General features: G+C 28.5%; 1 protein-coding gene across 1 annotated transcript in view; it reads left to right on the top strand.

The window, feature by feature from the left end:
- The window catches only part of LOC119666695, a 47,284-nt gene that overhangs the window by 21,940 nt on the left and 975 nt on the right, over window positions 1–24,369 (top strand). The window lies entirely within an intron of this gene.

Here is a 24,369-nt window from a genome sequence, read left to right as displayed (position 1 = left end):
TTTGAAGCTAAAGTATTAATCTGGTATACTAAAAGAAAAACAAAAATCTTTACTTAAATAGTGTCACTTACGAAAAATGTTATTTTAATCTCTCTAATTATTCAAATACTGTTTATATTATATAAACAATGCGGTCTAAAAGCCACCTGCGAAGACTTTAGTTCTCAGATCTATTACTGTCATATATTACATATACATATATCCAGCCGTAGTCTTGTGCTCAGTTAAGTTGCTATGAAATTTAATAACAGTGCATAACTTAATAAAACTCTGATATACTTACTAACAGTGAGTTGAGTATAGTGAGCTTAGCTCCTTCAATCCAATAGTAAATGAAATTTCCTTACGTCAATTAATCATGCAAGGGATTTACTTTTTAGCGGATTTTAGACAGCTGCAAGATCCCACTTTAAAAAGAACTTAAGAGTTTGCCAAAGGTATAAGGTGGTATTCAAGCCTTTGACATTTATACGGTAGCATAATGGGCCAATAAAAAATCTTTATCAAACGTAAATGTGAGTTCTTAGAATCACCGGTAAAACCTAACCTAATCTAGTATAGTAAAAAGGAGCATCAAAAACTTTAAAAATATTTTTAATGTTCATTAAAAGCGAGAAGAGTCAGAAGAATAAAAAACAAACATAGAAAATCACGAAAGAACAAAATAGAAAACATAAACATTTTTATATATGTCTTTATACACACAAAAATACAAGTACCTTATTGAAATTTTCACAACTTTCTGGTTAACTTTTCTTAAAAAACTATATCTAATATATGTTTAATATATTTCATCAAAAATATGATATCTGAAGAATATAGTTAAGCTCTTCTTCTTATGCGCAAAAATAGCTTTCGCGAGGTACAGATGGCACTTATGTGTATCTGGCAACAATATTTTGAGTATAAACTTAGGTCACAGGACCTTTTTGTTCCACATGACCTTTTATAGGATATTATTTAACTATATACATATTTTTCACACCTGCAATCTGTTCCCATCTTTCTTTAACTGGAATGGCTGAATATGTTTAATATAAAGGGTCTAAATATCTACTTCCGTGTTAGGACTAGTTTTTGTTTTTAATTTTGATTGTATCCGTTGTAATATATGACTTCTATTTTGTTATCTAATAATAGTTGGGAAAATATCATTGTGATACTTCTAAACGAATTTTCAATATAGTATTTCACTAACACGACACTTACTTATGTTACATATGGTTCATTTCGATGACTAAAAAGAATCGCATTGGCCTAAAAAGGGGTTGACATCACTATCTGAAGCTGTCATATACTCTATGGTATAACTTAAAGAGCATTGTGTCACAGCGTGTCATCTTATTAAGTTAGCATATTCTAAGAAAAAATACTACAACAAAAGTATGAAGAATAAAGTAGCTAGTAAAGAATATACTAGCTAATATATGATAAATACATTTATAGTTAACTCCATGGACCATGGCTCACATTTGGAGCAGAACACTGCATCCATGAGATATTTTATTCTCCTCTCACCATATTTTTATTACAACAATTATTATTGTTTCTATTATTATTAATTATTAGTGGGATGCTTCCATAATATATACTCTGATTATTTTTAGATAATTTTTATAACCATTTCGATTTTATTTTCTTTCATCCATTACTCTACTTTATGCATTATATATCTCATATAGTCTCTGTCTGTTATATTATTAATTACAGATAGTAAATTAATTAACGATAAATTGTGGTATAGCTTGAAGCTAAATATTTTTTAATAAGTTAATCATTCACTAAATTGTTGATTGAATTTTGATTAATTATTGTGCTGCCTTATGCAAATTGCATTGTAATTATTTCAACATATTTGTGAGACATGATATGCACTTTTCAATTTATTATCTAACCATAAATTAAATACTTTTCAAGCCGGTAGTGGGTAAAATACGGGTATTAAACTAATTAACGTAGGTGGGTCTACCATATATTTTTGATGCAATGGGCTTCAGGTAAAAGAAAAAAATCATACTACTTACAATTAAACTCTGAGTTGAGATATTCGAATACAAAAGCTTGTGGATACGTACCTGAAAAGAGAAAAATACAGAAAATTAAGTAATTTCTTTTGAAAAATTAAAGACTCTATTTTTGTTTAATAATAGTTTAAAAATAATTGTGTAGAAATAAATCAATAATTTATTTAGTATATAAAGTAATGATATCAATATCGCAATATTCATTAGTGGTATTCACAAGGGGAAGGCAGAGGCATTTGTGGTAAATCGTATCGTTTTGCATTATAATTAAATGAATTTTTTCTTTTAGATCTTTTCATCTAATTCATTTGAATTTAATTCATTCATTAACTTTGAATTAACTCTTTTAACCCTCCTTAAATGAGTGTTGGTATTCACCACTGATATAAATCTTTAATTTAACCTCACTTTTATAATATTTAACCCAAATCGATACTTTAATTTATCAATTATTATTCTGATCTTGGCATTGTCATTGCTATGATTAATAATTATATTTTTTTTATTTTATTTTATACTTAACCAAACCATTTTTTGAGGACTCTGAAGAACTAATATAAGCAGATATCGGCAGCCTCATAAAATTCTCAAACAAAGTTAATTAGTTAAAATGGTATAACATAGTTAGCTTATTATTCATAAATACATAACTCAGTATAATAAAAATGCCCTAGTGAGCTAAGTTACTAGGAGTAGTTGAAAACATTTTAAAAAATAGATGACCAATATAGAATGTAAAATAAAATTAATATATTATGTCAAATTCTGCTTCCCACATAAAAAATAATTTGTTTTTATTAAATAAAAATAAAATTCTATATTCTGAATTACAATTAAAAAGTATAACAAATGTCTCATGCCGTTTTCGTTTAATAAATCTGGGATAACTTTTTCAATCGACAATCACTTTTAATGCAATTTTCATTTTCGATTGATAAATCTCGAACGAAATGTAGAACACTTTAGATTAATTTTTAACACTCTAGATACTTTGCCAGAGTAGTGGGATTTTGCTCGAAAACTTTATTAATATTTATAAAAAATTATTTTTTTCAGTGTCAATTTTATGCACAAAGCCAGGCTCTGGGCCGAATAACATCCTCAGGGACATCAAGATTGATCCCATCAAAAAATACACAAAGGATAGAGCCTTGAAATTATTTGCGAAAACTGTCAGATTTACCAACACCGTGTTATCAAATCTCAAAATGGTTACAGGCTCCTCGGGGAGGTATGCAGATCTGAGGTCAATTATTACTTAGTCTGCTGAAGTGATAAACAATAATCTAGTCAAGCTGTAGAAAGGGGTTTTGAAGAAACCTCGAGTTTAAAAAGAGTATAAGTGCTTAAGTGCACTAGCTCAAAACAGCTTCAACATAATATATTTATATTACATTTTTTTTTTATTATCTTATATTAATTAATATAAAAGTTATTATTAATGCTAATAACTATATTTTACTGCAACACCAGACACTTGAAATTTAATTTAGGGGGATAAAATGTTATAAACCAACTTTTAAACAAAAGTCTATGTCATATGCAAGGAGGAATCTATCAAACTTAATCATAAAAATTAAAATTAAATAAATTTAATTAGAATATTGTTTTTTTGCGTTAGTTATTTAGTTATTGAAAATGAATCATTTTAGTGTCAATTTTATGCTTGTTTTTTGTTAGAAGATTGAATGACTTTACCATCACATTGGCATTAATTTATAATTTTTTAAGTTATATAGTATTTATAATTCTCAATCACTTTAATAATTTTCAATTATAAATGATAAAAAATACATTTCATATTTGAACTTAATTTTAATGTACAAATATAATAATACTAAGTATTTATAATTTGTTATGGTATTTTTTAGAGGATGACTTTTTTAAACAATATTTGAACAATGTGTTTATCATATACAAAGAGAAACCTATCGGATTTAATTATTAAAATGTATAATGGAAAGATTTAACAAAACAACAAAAAATTGAAAAGCATTTATGAAAAATTAATGATTTCAGTGTCAATTTTATGTTTGTTTTTAATTAGAAGATTGAATGACTTTACCATCATATTGGCATCAATTTATAATTCTTTTATGTCATATTGTATTTGTAATTCTCAATTACTTTAATAATTTTGGACTATAGACGACAAAAAATACATTTCGTTTATGAATTTAACTTTAATGTAATTTAAAATTAATAATAATAAGTATACATATTCAATTCTTGTTTCGTGCTTTCTGAGTTATAATCAAAAACAACGAAAATTCAAAAAATATTTTAGATAGAGTATGTTGTAAAGCAAAGTAAAAGTAGATTCAGTCTGATAATAAATGGTCGGCGTCTACGATTTATGTAGAGCCAATCTAAACTACCTTGTCTGAAATTGAAATATCCAGTAAAATTTCAAGGTGTACACAACATAATTGCACATATTTATAAGAATGTTATGAATAAATCCAATTGAGCATTTATTATGATGAACTGCATAGTGAAGATTATATAATTACAATCGCCTATTTATCGCCTTGTTTTTACAATTTATAATAATTCATACTTTTTTAAAATATATGTCTACATAAGTCTATACTGTAAGAATTTTTTATTGGGTATTATTTGTGACCAAATGTTGCACTTACTTGGAACCCCCAAGGGACTAAGCGCAAAGGCAGACCAGCAACTACCTGGAGAAGGACAGTTCAACAGGACACAGGTACATCATTTAACGAGCTGAGAGCAATAGCACAAAATAGAAACCAATGGAAAACTTTTGTAGACACCTTAAGCACGGTTGCCACTTGAAAATTTTTTCCTGTGCCAAAATTGGTTTAAAAAATTGGTTTACCATTTCTGTAAAAAAAGGTCCAAAATTTTTTTGGACCTCTTTATTTTTTCGTTCTGTGTTTTTCATAGTGTTATAAATGAACAAAATATAAAATAGTGTAAAGTTGCATTTATAAAAAAAATTAATTGGAAATATCCACAATAAAGTTGGGTCGTCAAAAATGTACCATTTTTTGAACATGAGTACCAAACGAAAAAAAAAGTACCAATATTGGTACTAAAGTACCATAAGTGGCAACCGTGACCTTAAGCTGCTAATGGAGTATGGAAATAATAATAATAAATTGTTTTTGGCATGATTTACATATATTTACCACCTATGGTGGGTGTTTTCAATTGGTTGGCATTAAGATACTTTGCATAAAATTATAACTGTTTAATGTTATCAGTTAGGTTCAGTTATGGCTTAATCAAGGATAGCATATTACCACTTCGGGCGAGTTCTCTAGCTAACACTCAGAATATATTGTACTCTTGTTTGAACACTATTACTAGGTCATCGTAGTGCTCTCTCTGATTAGTAGAATATTTTTGTTTGCCATAAAAATTTACAAGTTGTGATGGTCTCCCGTTTGGATATATTCTCTAGCTTTTAGCTATTTATTTAGTTATATAAAAATGATTGATTTGTAATTATTAAGAAAATTCTAATTGTAGAAGGAAATATTTTGTTAATAATAGTAATTACTTTTATTATTTTATAAATTAAAATTAATTTCAAGGAAATTATTTTAAGACAATACATAATTTTTAATAAATATTAAGTTAGAGACATGAGCCAATTTATTACGAAAAAGCGGCAACTTTAAGACTCTGGTAATTTTTTTTGACAATTATTAAATAAACAATAACAAATTTTATATTATTATTAATGAAATTTTGACTTATTTGCAAAAAACTAATTTTCTTCTAGACGTAATCGTGGGCATTCGTACAAATTAAAAATATTCAAGGTTTGCTCGTAGCTTGCATTTTGTATGCAAAATTGTTGATAGCACATAAATGTTTAATGTTTTATTTATAAATGCAATTTTCTGTAGATATTTATATATATACATAACAAAACATATGTGCATATAATTACTGGTGTAAATGAAAATTCATTTATTAGGTGCTTTACAAGTCCCAAGTGTGTCTACAATTTTACGTTACACCCTCTGAGTAATTCAACTCACATGTGGATTGCTCAGACATTTTCGTTGCTTTTCGTTTTTGTGAATTTCGAATTTTATTGCGAATAGCTGGGTGTGTGTCGAACGCATTCTCGTCCATATATATTTTTGAATAATGGCCTTTTTTAATTGATGACGAATTTATTAGCAATAATAATTTAAGTCAAAAAGAAAATTCTGCTATGTCTGCATATTAATATTAATAGACGATTTTCAACAATTTTTATGGATAATTTTTTATGTCTCAATAATAAACGATAGAATAGCATGTTCATAAATGGATTTATGAATGTAATAATTAAATACATAATAAGCAAAAAAGAAAAATTTATTAGAGTTTCACTATAAAGTAATTTCTCAAGGGGATTTAATTTCTTTTTATACTTAAATATAGTATAAACACAGTATAAACGTACATTAAAGTTTTTAGTCAAGTAAAATCTTTTATTTTTGATCCTATTCTTAGTATTTCTATGTGAAAAATCAGAATATAGATTATAATAGTGACAGTCCTCAAATAGAAATGGTTGTTTGATCCATTTAAACTTTTCCATTAGCTCTAATAAATCATCTACTACACTTTAACATTATTTTTACTGCGAACCTTAACATTGTTATTAAGTTAATTTTACCCCAACTAGATGTATCCCAACGAGTTAATACTCTCCTTACAAAAGGATAGACAATGACATAATATGACGGCAGCGCATATTCTATTATCTATACATGGAACAGCAAAAGAAATATAGAAAAAACTGATTTTTCTAGATATACAAACTCGGTGACTGAAGCATGAAAGGTGCCACAGTAAAAATAGCAAAACATTGCAATCTTTAGAACCCGCGATCAGACTTAAAGAATAAAATTGTTAATGCATAAATCGATAGAGGTGACCTGTTATAGATGAAGACCTGTAGTTATTTTTGTAGTTGCATTTTTATATCATATGGATTATGTTGCATGCCAAAAAAGTTTGATAGCTGATTAATTGGAAATGACTCAATTCTAGTAGACCAATAAAATATGGTTTATAAATTACTAAAAAATTTGTGTAGCAATATCATCATTAAGTAACGGAAGCCCCTTAGGTTCTGATGAACTTTCAATAAAATGCTTGAAACAAAAGTTAATACTAAGTAATAAATAATTAATATCGTTAACCCAGAAATACTGTACTGTGAAAAAATATTCAACCGATATTATATTCAATGAATTTTGCAATAATAGGTTCCAATATCTTCCCAAAAAAATAATGTAGTTAAGGGTACAAATGCAATCTTTCCTTGATGAACCGAAAATACTAAAGGTGTGGACCAGTTAAGATAGTAGAAAAGCAGAAATTAATAAGTTATAAATAATTAATATCGTTAACCCAGATATACTGTACTCTGAAAAAATATTCAACCGATAATATATTCAATGAATTTTGCAATAATAGGTTCAAATATCTTCCCACAAAAATAATGTAGTTAAGGGTACATATGCAATCGTTCCTTGATGAACCGAATATGCTAAAAGTGTGGGCCAGTTAGGAAAGTAGAGAAGATTCCGGATATAAGTTATAAAATAAGTAATTTTAGTAATTAAATAAAGAATGGTAAATAACAAATAATTTTTTGTAATTACTATTAATTAAATTTGAAAGGTATTTGAATTTCAGCAAAGCCGAATTTAAATTTTCTTTATTCATCTTTTTTTTAGTTCTAGTTATTTAGTTATTATTTTATTTTTAAATTAATTTGTTTAATTAATTTTTCTTAATATACCCTCACAATGTGAATTTTTTATAATCTATTTAAAAAATTATAATAATAAAAAAAATATATATATATATATATATATATATTTATATGAATATCAGTATGTATATAACATAGTACTTATGTGGTTAAAAAATAAAATCTCTAATTAAATTCATCCCATAAATTACAAAAATTATTGTACTAAAGCATGCAAAGGTCACCTAATCTGGTTAAATCGTTGTTAAGTTGATTAAAATGTTTTTCGCAAAAAGCGGTGCGATCTCACGCAGAGACGTTGGCAGGTGCTTAGGCTGCATTGCCTTAACCTTTTAATTACGACGTGCAACAAATGAATGAGCACGAATGGGTCCAAACGCAACCGATCTGCCGCCATACATAATAATTCAAACACTAAGTAATTTTCCAAATTTTTTTTTCAGTGTTTAATTTTCTTGAAATTTATGCAGTGTCAGTTAAATTTAGATTTTCGCCTCGACGTGCCTCTTTGTGCTTGAATCAAATGACAAACGCAAGTTAGCGTGAATTTCTGAAATTAGAGAAAGCAACAGTAGTGGCTACAGTAGCGGCGGCAACGATGTTAACGGCAACAGCCGCGGCCAAAAACAATTTCGTGGTTTCTTGAATTAAAAACTCATGCGCGCTCAAGTGAGCTGGAGAGTGTTTACGGTCATTAATGGCGCATACCAAAAGGTGCGGTGAAGTCCAAATGCATGTCCGCAATTTGGGAAAAATTATATGAAAGCAGAGCTTTTGATTAGATTGTTTTATTATCATTATTTTAAATTATATTTATTATTAATGAAGATTTTTCACTGAAGTGACTTCAGTTTTGTGGGAAAATGCTTGTTGTTTGTTTATATTTTGTTTCAATATTAACTTTTTTAGAAGGGTTCGAATAGTAATGAAAAGACAACAACGAAAATTTATTTTATTTATTAAAACTTGACTGAACATACGAGGCCGTTTCGAGTATTGACAAGTATTTATCGTCAGTGATTTTAGGAAATATTCGAACATTACTATTCGAACTCTTCTAATAGTTTCTTATTGTCATCAGGTTCGACAAAAAAATTAACATTACTTTTTTTATTAGAGATGTGAATTTTGTTTATGGATAAGTGATATCACTAACAAAATCTCCATATATTTAACTTATCTTATTTTAATCTTATTTAACTTTGCTGTGACTTTGAGTGAAATTTACGGCCTCCACAACTGTTTTGAATCATATATCATTTTATATGAACGTGTGTCCTGTAGTTCTCTATTGACTTAACGTTGCGCCTATCTCAGGATTTCATTTGATGTCTTATCGTGCTTACTCAGTCTCTCATTTGAGCTTTTTGACCGCTCTGCATTCGTTCACACGCGTCTCGTGTTTTAAAGTGTTAAAATCAATCACTCCTCTGACTTAAGCTTTCAATACTACATATCACAAATACTCCATTCAACACTCCATGTCTCGATAGTTCTTCATGTAAGACGCATTCTAACCACAATATTTACAGATATGTCAAATTGACTTCTTTATAAATTCAATTGTAAGCAAGCACTGTTTCGATTGCCCAAAAACTAAACCTTTGACAAAAAACCGTGGATCACTTACGACAACGTCAATGACAAGTGAAAACGGTCGTGCTCGATTCACAGTGAACCAGCTAAATTGATGACCAAACCAAGATTAACGGCCAGAAAGATTTTGCTGTGTGTTTGGTAGTGTTGGCAGGTAATTATCTACTATTAGCTGCTACTCTAAAGCAAAACTCTTAACTCGGAACTGTACTGTCAACAATTTGAAGCAATCGTTCCGAAAAGGCCAGCTTTGGGCAATAGGAGAGGAACTATATTCCACTAAAACAACACCAAGACACACACATCGATAATGACTCCGGGAGCTTGGTTGGGTAGTTCTTATGCATTCACCGTATAGTCAAGATTTAGAATTAAGTAATTACTTTTTGTATCTTTCCATGGTGAACGAAAAATACGCTTCAAAAGAGGCTTGTGAAAATCGGCTATCTTAATTTTTTGCCAATAGGGACGAGAACTACTATAAGAGAGGTTTAATAAAATTACTTGTAAGAGAGAATTGTGAATATCGACTGTCTCAATTCCTTGCCAATACGGACGAGGACTTTTATGACAGAGACATAACAAAAAGACATTTAAAATAGTTACAAGTTATCGAACAAAATGGCGCATATTTAACATAAATTAGATCATTATAACTATGGTAAATATGGTAATTTTCAATTTAATGCAAAAATAATGGATTTCTTCTTACTACACCTATTATATGAGTACATTGATTTTAATAATCATAAGTTAAAAATATATAAAAATATAAAAAATACTAAATACATATGTACATATGTATACATATGTAACTTAAGAACTAATAGGCGGATCACGTCCATTTTTTGCATAAAGCTGTTATGTACCTAATAAATGTTTACTTCAATAACAGTAAAAAGTTTTTTTAACGACAATGAACGATTTTTTATGAAAAATTTATATAGATAATGAGTGTGGCAGTGAGCGCAATATGTAGTATAACATATCTTAAATATATTTTATATATCCATACATACATACTGACAGGCTATCCTACTTAGCACTATCTAATCTTAGAGTAATCACTCTCCGCACGGGGAGGCACGCAGATCTTAGATCAATCACTGAATAATCATGAAGCTTATAGGGAATACATAAATTAGTCAATGAGATGGGTGGGACCCTGTAGTACCCCAGCTATCAAAAAGTAAAAGTGCCCAGTTGCGCTGATTCGAAAAAAGGATTAACATACATGCATACATACATACATATATATATAAATATATACATATATTTATATATTTTATATTTTTTATTTATTTGAAAGCAATGTATATATATATAGTATTAGTATGTGATACGAGTATATGAAACATATACATATATCACAAAATTAGTTCTCTAAAACATATGTGGCAATCAATTTTTCATATAAGGCATTAGCAGTTACGGAAACATTAATTACCTAGTATTTATTTTATTTATCTAAACCTAAAATAATTTAAGATTAGAAATATATTTTTTTTTATTTTAAATTATTTTTTGAATTATTTATGTCGTGATTGTTATCATTCGGTTGAAGTTAAAATAAACTTATACTCTTAAACCACATACACTTATATTAATTATTAATGAATTATTAAGATATATATCTATAATCTATAGAGACTCACAAAGTAATTAATTTTGTAAATAATAATTAAATTTTGCTTATAATTAAATTTATACATTTTTACTGACCTAAATTAATTTTTCCCATACCACTTGTTACACTTTTAAGGACAAGATTAAAGAAATATGAACAAAATGCCAAAGATTAAATTACAAAATTACAAAATTTTTACTGTAAAATATTAACAACTGCAGTGAAAAATAAAAATTATATCAGAAATAGCCGGAAGGTAAATTAAATACAAAAAAGTATACCAAAATGGACTGAAAGAACCATAATGACATTGAAAAAAGAACTTTGCAAAAAAAATTTTTTTTAATTCGCACTCTTGAACTGTGGAAAAAAATTACTGAAATGTAGAAGCAAAAAGTAAAAGATACTTTAAAAAGTTAAAATCATTAAATTCGAAGTCTGTTAAGAATTGCGACAGAAACACCCATAAAAAGTATATAATTTAGTGAGGAAATAACTTACAATTAAGAAGAAGTTCACACATTCATATTTCGTCAGCTAGAAGATAGTATATATAAAAAAATGCTAATGACTTCGAGTCTATTTTGACAAGAGCAATTTTTAATGGTGCAACATTTTAGTGCTGCCATTAAAATTGTAACCGGAATTGAAAATAATTACAGAAAAGTGTTAAGAAATGCAAATTATGGAAGAGTGGTCTAAACATCTGAACAAAAGGAAGTTCAGACCACTCTGAATGGAAGAAAATGAAATAGTACTTGGTAAGGTGCCATTTTTTTGCAATTGGCTTAAATTGCGTGAAAGCATTAGTAAGAACATTGTCTATGGTAAATATTTCGAAGTAAAGGCAAAAATTTAATATTAAAAAGTAAACTTAATAAACAGTGAATAAGCAGAAATTTAGAATTTTAGATGAATTGAAAAAAATTGGCATAGAAAAAAGTAACTACATTATTTAACATAGTTAGGTGTGAAAAAAGACCGCATAAATGATAGTTTATTCACCTTTAGATACTTAAGATTTGATAAATATTGCCAATTATTTTTTACATTTCACTACAAGACCGAAACAGAATTCAGAAATATATGGTTCTCCATAAAGTCTGTGAAAAAAAATGTAGTATCTACTATGAAAAATATTTCATCGACAATTATGTAGCAGACAAAAAGAAAATTACAAGCTAGTTTACCCGCTTAATAGTGAGAAAAATGAAGCATTTTAGCACTAATTTAAAATGATGGCACCATTGTAATATTTTTTGAAATGCCGGAAAATAAAAGCTAAATACTCGTAAGTTGTTAACTAATCATATAAAGCATTCGAAGCACGATAACTGACAGCCTAACTAACTGACACATAAAATCAGACAGAAAATCAGACAGTAGCGAACGGACAGACAACTTCTGTGCATTTTCCAGTCAACAAAAGTGTGTTAACTGTCAGCACAGAAATATGCTTATTGCAAACTTAAAACGTTTTTCTATTCAAGTAAAAAAAAAAAGAGTTTTTTAATCTATTAATCTTTCCATATTTCTACAGTGTACTTTATTTTAATTTCTTTATTTTTTGTTATTAAATTTATTGTATAATTTATTTGTCTATTCGAAATTGCATGCAAAAACGATAAGTATCTATAGAGCGCTGTAAAATATTCATGTAAGTTTGCAAAGATCTTAAATTGGGTTGATTAGTTTGTGTTGCATAAATTAAAAAATAATAAAATATTAAGTAATTTAATTGAAATTGATTAATAAGGCCATTTGTTTGAAAAATATAGCAATAATTGCAATAGATTGAGATCTTTTATTCTTGCTAATGCATTTCATAATTAGAAATTTGAATAATTAAATATTCATAATAAAGCTGAAGATACTTTATTTTATTTTAGATTCACTATGAACTTTTCTATTTATTTATTATAAATAAAAAATAATCACAATTCACATATAATATACTTTAGCTGTGGTTGGTTGGTTGCAGTGGCAAGCCTTAGATAACTTCCATGGGCGATTTTTCGCCATTTTGCTACCACATTCTTTGCAAGAGTCCCTAATATAGATAAGTAAAGACTAATTTCATTCTAGCGAATTTAGTTAATTTAATAGGTCTCTCGTCTTCACCGATGAGCAATCTGATAAGTTTTCAAAGAAGTATATTCTTAAGAACCTATAACTTCTGAACGCCAAAGCGGTGCGTTCGAAAAGCTAAACTGTACAATATACACCTGACATCTTCAAAACGCTTAGAAAATGTCATGAGAATACCCCATATATGAGTGAATTGAAGTGAAGGAGACAATTGATATCATTTGAAATGATATCAAAAAAAAAGTACCTCAAAAAGTACCCAGATTTTGTTGTTTGTTAATCAAACACAGCACCACTGTCATCGCTCAGGCACCATATTTGCCAGTTCTGGCGCCGTGCGATTATTTCCTGGTCCCGAAACTCAAATTGCCCTTTGTGGTAAGCGTTTTGAGTCGATTGAATCGATAAAAGAGAATTCGCCGAAGGAACTAAAAGCCATACCTGCACGGGCCTACGAAAAGTGTATGGAAGAGTGGGTTAAGCGTTGGCATATGTGTATCGCTTCAGAAGGAGCATATTTTGATGAAGATAAAATAAATTAGGAATAAAATTTAAATTTGTGTGTTTTATTTACAAAATCCGGATACTTTTTAAGCATAAGGTACGTATTGTAAAAGATATACTGAACAATCTATGTTTTATAATTTATTGGTTTAGTTTTAGTTCGTGTTTGGTCAAATGTGGTTACAGCTATAATTTTGAAAGGGATTTCTTGTCAACCGTGTATAAGGAGTGTTGCCACAAATTTACTTTATTTTTATATTTCAATTAAAGATACGGTTAATTAATTTCTTTTTCAAATATTTGTATTTCAATTTAAATTAACTACTGACGTAATAAATAAAACCTGGCCATTATTTTAAAAGATTAAAGCAATTCAACACGTATAAAATTGAAATTATTTAAATTAATTGAAACTGTAGAATTGATGGTTTTATCGCTTTGACTAAAACCGCAATCAATTAAAAATAAATTTTTATCTTTGTGGCTTGCAACCACGTATCAAATCAGAGGTGTAATTCAAGCTGCCACAAATTAAAATAAAAGATTAAAGATGAATTAAATACAAATTACGTCATTTTATGACAAATTCAAATATCTATTCACACAAGAGGAAAGCGTTTCAAATGGTATTCAACCGACTTAGTATCTTTCTAATTTAGCGCAGAATTAATTTAATTTGCTCCTACACGGCGAGAGACTGAAGACTGAAGAGGCAACTTCTGTACAAACAAAGTTGCTTTGTAAACAAAATGTCATAAAAAATGCTAATAAAATCGAACAAAATACTTTGAAATTAACACAAAAAAAAAAAATACTTTAAAGCTAAAAAAAAAGTGGAAAAACTCGGGTTGTAAGACGATATTGTGAAGGTGTGGCATTAATTTATCGACAATTGTGCAGGTGCCAAAATGTTTATTGAAAATACATTAGCCGATTAGCAGAAATAGTAGCTAAGGAGTAAATAGGTTAACAACTAATCAATATCTTCTTCGATTTTCCCCTTTCCGCTTCCCTCTGGTAATGTGTGTTCGAGTTTAGTTGCATGATTACAATGTTTATATTAACTAATTAAGTTTTTATGTTTTTAGGTCGCTTAAACCGTACAGCCGTACAACCGTACAAATGGGAAAACAAAGCAAACTCTTTATTATGTCTACAGAGTTGTGCTAAAAAAAAATATATACAGAAAATATTTTGCAAAAAAAAATAAAATAAAATTTTAAAATTTATTTTGCATTCGAACGAGAACACATGAAAGAAAATAAATAATTAAACAACTTATTTTACATATTTACATACAGTTCAGATATAACATATATACTAATTTATAGACATGAAATACATGTGCTATTGCCAGTGGCAGTAGAAGCAACTCAAAAGTGCAATTTTATAGTAAAATTAGAATTTATTTTAGTCACGCTATGCTGAAATCAAGATGCGCTATTTTGAATAGTAGGAAAAAATTTTATCAGATAATTTTAAAAAAATGCTGATTAATCACACCATACTCCAGCAAAAATTAAATCATTTTAATAAAATCTTCCCATGATCAAAACTACCGTATGTTATCGATACAAAAAGTGACATAGTATCACCGTAAGGATACTAATCATGATGAAACATTATCGAGATAGTTGTACCTAAATTATGCTGTAATGTATGTGAACCCTATTTAATCAAATGAATGAGGAAAATGATTATGTACATGATGATACTTATTAAGATCAATGAGGAAGAAGATTATATATATGTATAATTTATACTTATTGATCAATGAAAACGATGAAATACGCGATTTAGATGACGAAAGTATCGGAAAAAAACATAATCAAACAAGAAAAAATTTTCATTTTATATTACTAAACTATTCTCACAAGAATAAATTGAAGATTGAAGTAACTCAAGTGAATCGATGAAGTAACAAAAATATACTAAGTATAGTATATCATAAAGAAAACTATACTGGTGTAACCTACCACAACGTTCACAACAGGACTTCGCCTAACATCTACCAGGAAGAACGACATCTCCCTCGTGCAACAAAAACTGTCAGCTCCATTAATATCAGGATACAGGCAAACGCTAAACAGTTATTTGTCAAGTATAAATACGTCTATTCCTAATGTGTGCCCTAACTGCAGCTCTACTATACATGACATAGCTCATCTGTTTTCCTATCCCACAACGCACACAAATCTTAGTCCAATTGAACTTTGGATCCATTCCATTGAAGTGGCAAGGTTTCTTCGTCTGGACCCGTGCTAAAATGTTCAATTTAAATCCCACTTACCACTCTACTCCGTAAAATATCATTGGAAATTATTAGTACCAGAAATTAGTAGCAGAAGAAATATCGAATGAAATTTCAGATGATCAATACATAAATAAACGGAATGAAATAGTCAATCAATACATAAATAAACGAAATGAAATAGTCAATCAAGCTGCCCGATCACTGTAGTATTCTAAAGCGGATATTTATACTGTAGGAAATGCTGGAGAGTTAGCATATATTAAGATAGGTATAAAAAAATTTCATAATAAATAACTACTTAAATAGACAAATAACTAAAAGGCAAATATCTCATACCATTATTACGTCGAATGAATATCTGCTACTGGAACTCTTAAAGGCATTGGATTAAATAAAATAATAAATGATATACCCAAAAGCACTGTGTGTCTTATATTAGAGCAGATATTAGAAAGATGTTAGATTTTGTGATGATCATATCTGGAAAGATGACAGAACTATTATAAACATAAGTATGATGATAAGCTACAGTCTACTAACGCATCCGCAAACAAGGTAAAAGTGACCAATAAACCATATGTAGGAACTATAGAAAGCTGAAAAAAAAGAAGACCTTTGAATATTTTTTATCTTGATGCCTTACATTAACACGAATGTATTTAAATATTTGGGAGCTTCACAATTGGAAAACATGAAGACGGCTTAGAAATGGAAGTTGAAAAATTATTTAGATTCGTAAAAAGTGTTGGCATCTACAAGTGGTCTACTATAAATATATAAATCTAGTTTTATCTAGTATCGTTAGATCTGTGTGTGACTTATATCCAGCTAGATAGGCATAACTAAACCCAAAACTGCTCAAAGTTCATTTCTGGATTTATCACGTTTATTAGCAATTAGTCAATATGCATAGAGTGTGCGTATAATTTAAATGACCACAATTTTCGCCTCGGTAATTCATTTGTTTTATAATATCACTGTTCCAAGTTTCTTGTACATATTTTTGAATATATCGTACGGACAAAGTTATAAAGATATTCGCATAGATATTTTGCATTTATGAGAGCGTGTTGGGTCAGAATGCGGCTGGTGATGGCACTGATGAAACGGAAGATGAATTAGAAAAGCCGCTGCGATCCACAAATATTGGTGCTACTTGAGTTAAAAATAATTTAATGAGCGCGTTAACATGATTTCTTTAAATTCTTTTGACTTTAATGTTATTTAAGAGCACTTTTTTTTTAAATTTTATTTATATATCAATTATATTTCAGTGGCAAGCACAAATGAAATATTTAATGTAAAATATTTATAAATTTTAATTTACGATGATAATTTCTGTTTAAATAATAGGTAGAAACTTATAAAATGAAAAACTAAAATGTGAAAAATAAAAAAAATATTAAATAATTTTTTGGCAAGTGAAAAAAGTAAAATGATATAACTTTTTGTTGTTTTACAAAAGAAATATAAGAGTATTTATTAAATAATATATCATTTTTAGAAATAATGATAATGGTGTCAAGGGGAGAGAGTAGCGACCGTCTTACTTATTGAATAAGAAACTTTGTTATTATCCTACTATAAACAAAAGACATAGCCTATTAAATTTAGCACAATTTAAATGGCAATTTGTCTATTATATGACATTAATATAATATAATATATTATGGTATATTGTATTATATTAGAAATTTAAAAGTTCTCCATTAACTTATTCAAGAACGGATTCAGATTGTTAACCGGGCTATTAGCTAGCCGAATATGTTCTATTTTGTCTTAAATGGTTGTTTAAAAAGTTGGGATGTTGGGATTATTAAGTTAACTCAGGACCGAGAACTAATAAGTTATCAGAACTGTGTTAATAATGTTGTAACAATTACAATAACAGCTGAAGATAATGATATATTAACTAATTTGTTTACGGCGGTTAGTTCAATCCATTTAAAATGAAATGTTTTATCTAAGGTATAGTTTCTATGATCTTGTGATGATTTAGCAACTCATCGTTAGTCTTTATCCATACTATCAATTTAATATTACCTTATTAATACATTTGCCTGAAACGCAATTAAATTCTTGCGAAATTTTATGATGGTTTCCAACTTTGCTATATAGGGGAATAAGTCACTGGAACAAGAATCTTAATCTCATAAGTTTGAAAAAATTTTTTAAACCACTCAGATTTTCATGAAGTAAGCAGAATATTTTCTATTCGGTTAGGGTTTTGTTTCTGGCTCAAACAATTTCTTACGATCGCAGTAGTTTTAACTATTAGGTTTCTTAGCTCCCATTAGCGCTTATTTATTGCTATAACTTAATCTGGAAAAAACAACAGTATTCTATATAATAATTTAACTTTATTCTATGCAAGAACAAAGACACTGGAATAAGATTTCTTAGTCGCTCAATGACTGAGAAATTGCCAGTTTATCTTTTTATTGTTATATATATTATTATATATGTTTATCATTGTTATATACAGAATATCTACTGTTTCGTAAAGAATGTTTTCTGACACAAAAGATCTGTTACGGTCGCTGTGATTTTATATCTTTTTAATACTTATAACGAGTTTGATATTATCTTAATTTTTACTTTGTGCACTTTTTTAATAAGAGCCTTTGCGTCAGTTGGTTAAGGTGCGCTGACTCTGAGCTTCAAATTTGGCAGGGTACGATTTCAATACCTGGTATTTGCAGTCTCAAAAAAAAAATTATTTACGAGTAATTAAATACATGAATTATTTCCAAAATCACTGATGATGGGTATTTGGCAATACTCGAAACAGCTGTAGGGTCAATCAAAAATTCAATTAAGTAAAATAATATAAAATAAATATTTGTTGTTGTAGTTCATTACTGTTCTAAAAACCTCTTTATAAAAAGTCTACATCTCATAGACTTAAGATTACCGAGATAATTGCTGTTTCTTCAAATTCTAATAATAAATTATTTTTTAATAAATTAATAAAAAGTCTGACTCTATACATTGCTATACTATTTCTACTGGAATTTATCTCATCTATAGACTTTGTAGGTCTAGGATTAACGAAATAGTTACAGTTTCTTCAAATTCTAATAATGAATTATTTTTTAATAAAAAGTCCAACTATATGTATTGTTTTATGATGTCTACTGGAAAATATCTTATCTATAGACCTTATAGGTCTAGGACTACCGAAACTGTTTTGTTCAAATTCTAATAATGAATTATGTGGTGAACACTGCTTTTGTTTTCAATTTAATGTAAATAATTTTAGCAAGCATTTTGTTTACATGATCTTGATGTAGGTTTCGAAGAGACTTACCTATCGCTTTACTTGACTAACGATTGATTGATACCAGAACACCAAATAAAAAATATAAGAACAATTTTAAAACTAAAAACAGTAAATAATACAATATACTCGTGTGTAAAGCAGTCTGAATGAAAATTAAATGATTTTATTTCTTTAGATTATATTAAAGCTTTTAATTGAGAAGAATTCTGATTGAAGATTAACGATTGACGGTTGTTGAATAATTTTTGAAAGCATTTATCTGTTTCAGTATCTCACATCAATAGCCACAGACAATAGTCTGGCAACAGTTGAATGAACTCAGTCAGTCAAGGAATAAAGCATTGCTAGAAGTGCATCATTTTAATTTGATTTCAGTCATTGTTTCATTATATAAAAGTTTATATTTAAATGCCACACACAATTAAAATTAAAAAAAAAAGTAATCAAAACTGCAAAAATTTGTCGTTGTTTTTTGATGAAATTTTTTTTTTAAATATTATTTATTTTAATTCATTCATCACTGCCGGAATGATGAATACAAAGGCATCCTTTTTTCACTGTCTACCAACCAACATACATAAAAGTAAATCATTTTCGCGGGCAAAGTTATTTGTATATTTTTTTTACATCAACAATACATTCATCCATTACAAATTTATATATATGGAAAATAAAAAATTGTGAAAAATTTTAATTTAATTTAAAACAATAAAATGCGAAACAAATAAACGTGGTGAACTATGAATTTAATTGCATTTCCAGCGCGTATTTTATTGACTCATCATCAACGCCATTTAAATTTTTCACATTAACTACATTTACGAGTATCTTTCTTTCGATTGATGAAGTTTTTATGCAAAATGCATTTTAAATTTCCATAAAGTCAAAGTATAAAACTTTTTATTGCGAATACAATGCAATTTTTATTATTTTCATTTCACTGCAATTGAAATTGTTTCCTTACATCAGTTAATTTTTAATTTTTTATTTTAAAAATGCATTAAATTGCTCAACTCGTGTGTTGAGCTTAAAATATTATAATTATTAATACTAAGTATATATATATGTTAATAGATATTCACACATTAATACTTGAAGTTGCAAACAAAGTCTAATTGCAAATAATTGTCAAGTACAGATGTTTTTTCAATTAATACTGCCATACAGTAAATTACGATTAAAATTACAATTTTCGCACGATCGCAACACTGTCACAACAACATCACATCATTTCGTAAATAAAATAAATTATTGAAATTAACACACCAATTAACTGAAACGTGCAAAATGATGTAAATAATATACGAGTAGTTACTATACAACAGTTTAATCTTTAGTGATAGATCCATAAGACACTAGATCGGTTTTTTCGAACGGGTTCATTTCATGCATGTGCTTACAAATAATTTATATTATTTTGTAGATATTATTTTCAAACAATAAATGGAAGATAGTGCATCAATTTTTTCACAGATTCGCGTCTTCATAGTAATTCATCATTTAATAGATAGATAACTTTCGTAAAAAGAGAAGCCAAAAACAAAATCAGGCTCTGAGAAGACTTTTCAAAGTTCCATGGTACATTAGAACGAATGACATCCTCAGGGACATCAAGATTGATCCCATCAAATAATACATAAAGGATAGAGCCTTGAATTTATTTGCGAAAACTGACAGACTTACCAACACTGCGTTAAAAAAACTTAAAATCGTTACAGGCTTCTCGGGGAGGTAAGCAGATCTGAGGTCAATTATTGCTTAGTCTGATGAAGTGATAAACAATAATCTAGTCAAGTTGTAAAGAGGGGTTTTGAAAATACTTTGAGTTAAGAAAGAGTAAAAGTGCTTAAGTGCACTGGCTCAAAACAGCTTCAACATAATAATAAAGATATCGATTGACCTGCAAAAAAAAAATTGGGATGATATTTTGGCTGACTTCATTTTATGTTTTTACCATATCACATAATTATAAAAATTTATCAAAAACTTGAAATTATCAATCAAATAATATAATTTCGAATAAATCTCTAATTATGCTAATAACAACCAAAAACGGACAAAAATAGGAAGTGCTTATATGGCCAAGTTATAGTAGCTTGTAGGTTGGATGGATTTTCATATCGGGGAAAATAAAAATTATGGATTGCAATGAAAATCACATTTCAAAGTAGTTTATATAAAGTCTTAGTAATATTTCTGGTAACTTTAAAGCCGATAGATAAATTAGCCAGAAGTGGCATACGGCATACAATTCCATCTATCATAGATCCGAATGCAATGGAAATCATATTTTAAATCAGTGTATATAGTCTGAGTAACATTACTAGAAGCTTTGTGCTAGAAGTAACACACGACATCCCATTGTATCAGATGTACGAATAGGTTGATTTCATTTCATAGATCCGAATGTAATCATAATCATATTTCAGATTAGTTTATATACTGTGTTAGTAACATTACTGACAGCTTTGTTTCAAAAGTAACCTACGACATCCCATTTCATCTATCAAATCAGATGTACGAAATGGTTTACTTCAGTCAAACTAGCAATACGCACACAACATGTTAAAATGGTGACTTAAGGATTGTGTAATAAGTGGATTTATTTGATATACGTATGACATGATCCGCCTATGATTACTCGATTATTCTTCATCGCTATTTAATGTCTGACACAATCGCCATAGCAACGCCAAAAGGATAATGTTTGAGTATCAGACATGTCGGTGATAGTCTTCTCAAACGATTACAGTTATAGTTGAAAAAATAAGAATTTAAGGTAATAATTAAGCAATTATAATATTAGTGGGGTTCTTACACTCAGCAAAATCAGGTTTTAACTAAATCTCACGTCAAAATATTCTCAGCTAAGGCATCCTGTTAGTTCAACCATACCACATGTTGGTTTTCATATCTTCTTTACCACAAGAGCTATGATTTCAGTCAGTTGGTTAGTTGGATAAGATGCTGACTTTGAGCTTTAAATTTGGAAGAACACGAGTTCGATTCCTGGTACTTGCAGTGTCAAAAAATTATTTACGAGTAATTAAATACAAGAATTATTTCCAAAACCACTGATAAAGGATATTTGGCAATACTCGAAACAGCTGTAGAGTCAGCCAAAAATTCAATTAATTAAAATAATATAAAATGAATTTTTGTTGTATTCATACTGTTCGAAAACCTTTCTAAAGATTTCTTAATAAATGAAATTTATTAGTAGTGTGGTTAGTGTTATTTTTCGGATACAACGGTCATCATTCTTCTGTTATTAAACCCATTTCCATTCATACCTCCAACATCTTGTCTTATAATTAAATAGGTCCAAAGCGCTTCTGACTTTATGACGCCATGATGGATCTTCAATTGTGCGATGTTAGACAGTTTAGTGTAGTTAAAACTTTTGTACAGTGGTTGGTGATTCCACCTACCGGAAAAAAATACTCTCTACTATTTTCTACATTGCGATTCCAACAACCTGGTTAACATAATACATTTTGGTTACTATATGTTTGCGTACTCTAAAAATCATGGTGATAGAGAAATCATGAGATCAACAATTAAGTTAAATTGTTAAAAAAAAATTGTAATTAAGGAAAATTACTTTCCTAGACTATCTCTCTCCATCCATAGCCAATTAATTTATTTGACTTTCCGATTGTTTGATTGATTCGCTTGATTGATTTCTATTTTCTAATTTAAAATAAAAGGGCAACATTTTTGCTTTTAACAATTTAAATTCATTGGACGAGTTTCATTTAAATTAAAAACTAGATTAATGATAATATATATATATTTATACATACACATATATATTTTTATACCATGAGTGAATACAATATTTTTATAATCTAGTGGACAATAGAAAACTAAAATAAAAGAGAAATTTCATAGTAACGAAATTTGAAAAAAAAAAAATTAAATAGAAAAAAAGTGTTGTTGCTAAAGTAACCCAATAAATAGTAACAGAAAACTACTTCACCATAAGCTTAACCGCCGCCATAATTAATGAATGTACGGATAATGTGCTATTAACACAAAAAATCAAACCCATAATAATAATTCGTATTACTAACATAAAATAATAATTATAACAGCAACACCGGCAGCAACCAAAACAACAACAATAACAATAATAACAACAACAACGTCATTAACACTGGACGCCACAATAACGTCTTATAAATATTATTAACACGTTATTCGATACTCGTATTTGGCTTTAATGCTCAATGGCAAATTTAGGCGAATAATTACTGAAGCGGGCAACACTAAATAAAAAAATAAACACAATTAAAACGAAAAAATGAAAAAGTAATAAATAAAAGTTAAAGTAAACGAAAGAAATTAACAAAGAAAATATAAGAAATAAATAAATAATTTCATCCGCAACAGACGTTGGACTTCCAATTTTTTTTTCCGCTTATAGAAAATTGAATTGAGTTTGAAGAGTTCGGTCCGTTCAATCAAAAATTAACAGTTCTACTCTTCTTCTTCTTCTGTTTTTATTATATTGAATTTTTGTAGTAATTATTTTTGCGTTCAAGAAATTCTCGGTACTTTGCTTCATTTTGCGCTTTTAATAGCTGTGAACACATTTATTGGTTTCTGCTATTCGCAATAATGTGGCAACATTGAGTAGTTGCAAATGCCTTTATGACGGTCATTAACAGTAAGTAACGCTGCACTGAGCACCAATAGTCATAAATTGGCGCCAAAATAATAATTCGAATCGCATTTATTGCCAGAGTAATGAGGCAGACATGTGAGGATAATGGTATTGTATTTTTATATTAAATATGGGAGACATTCATATGTGTGATATTATTGTTATGCTCTTGTATTACAGTTGTAATAAGTTTTCTTTGTCCACTTTCGATTTCTGTTGCAAGTTCTTTGCACTATGAAAAGGAAACCAGAATGTGCATGAGTAATATAATTGTACTATATTAAATTATTTTATAAAAAAATAGCACTTTTTTCTCTAACACAGAGGATTAGAACACGAAGTTGTATTAAACAACATCACTTAGTAAGTAATCATCGATCAATTGCGTGAAGTATACCATAGTCACGACTACTTATATTATCTGCATTGTTTCCTCCTGACTTTTTTATTATGTGATTATTGTGTGGTAAGCTCAAACTTAGAATCTATTTGATTAAAGATCAAGAAATTTTTTTTTTTTTAAAAGTTTCCTTACTTTTACCACCTTTCGAAATGGATTAGGATAT

Source organism: Teleopsis dalmanni, chromosome 1, assembly GCF_002237135.1.
Source record: "Teleopsis dalmanni isolate 2A chromosome 1, ASM223713v2, whole genome shotgun sequence".
Classification (NCBI taxonomy): Eukaryota; Metazoa; Arthropoda; class Insecta; order Diptera; family Diopsidae; genus Teleopsis; species Teleopsis dalmanni.
This window is presented reverse-complemented; position numbering and strand designations above follow the sequence as displayed.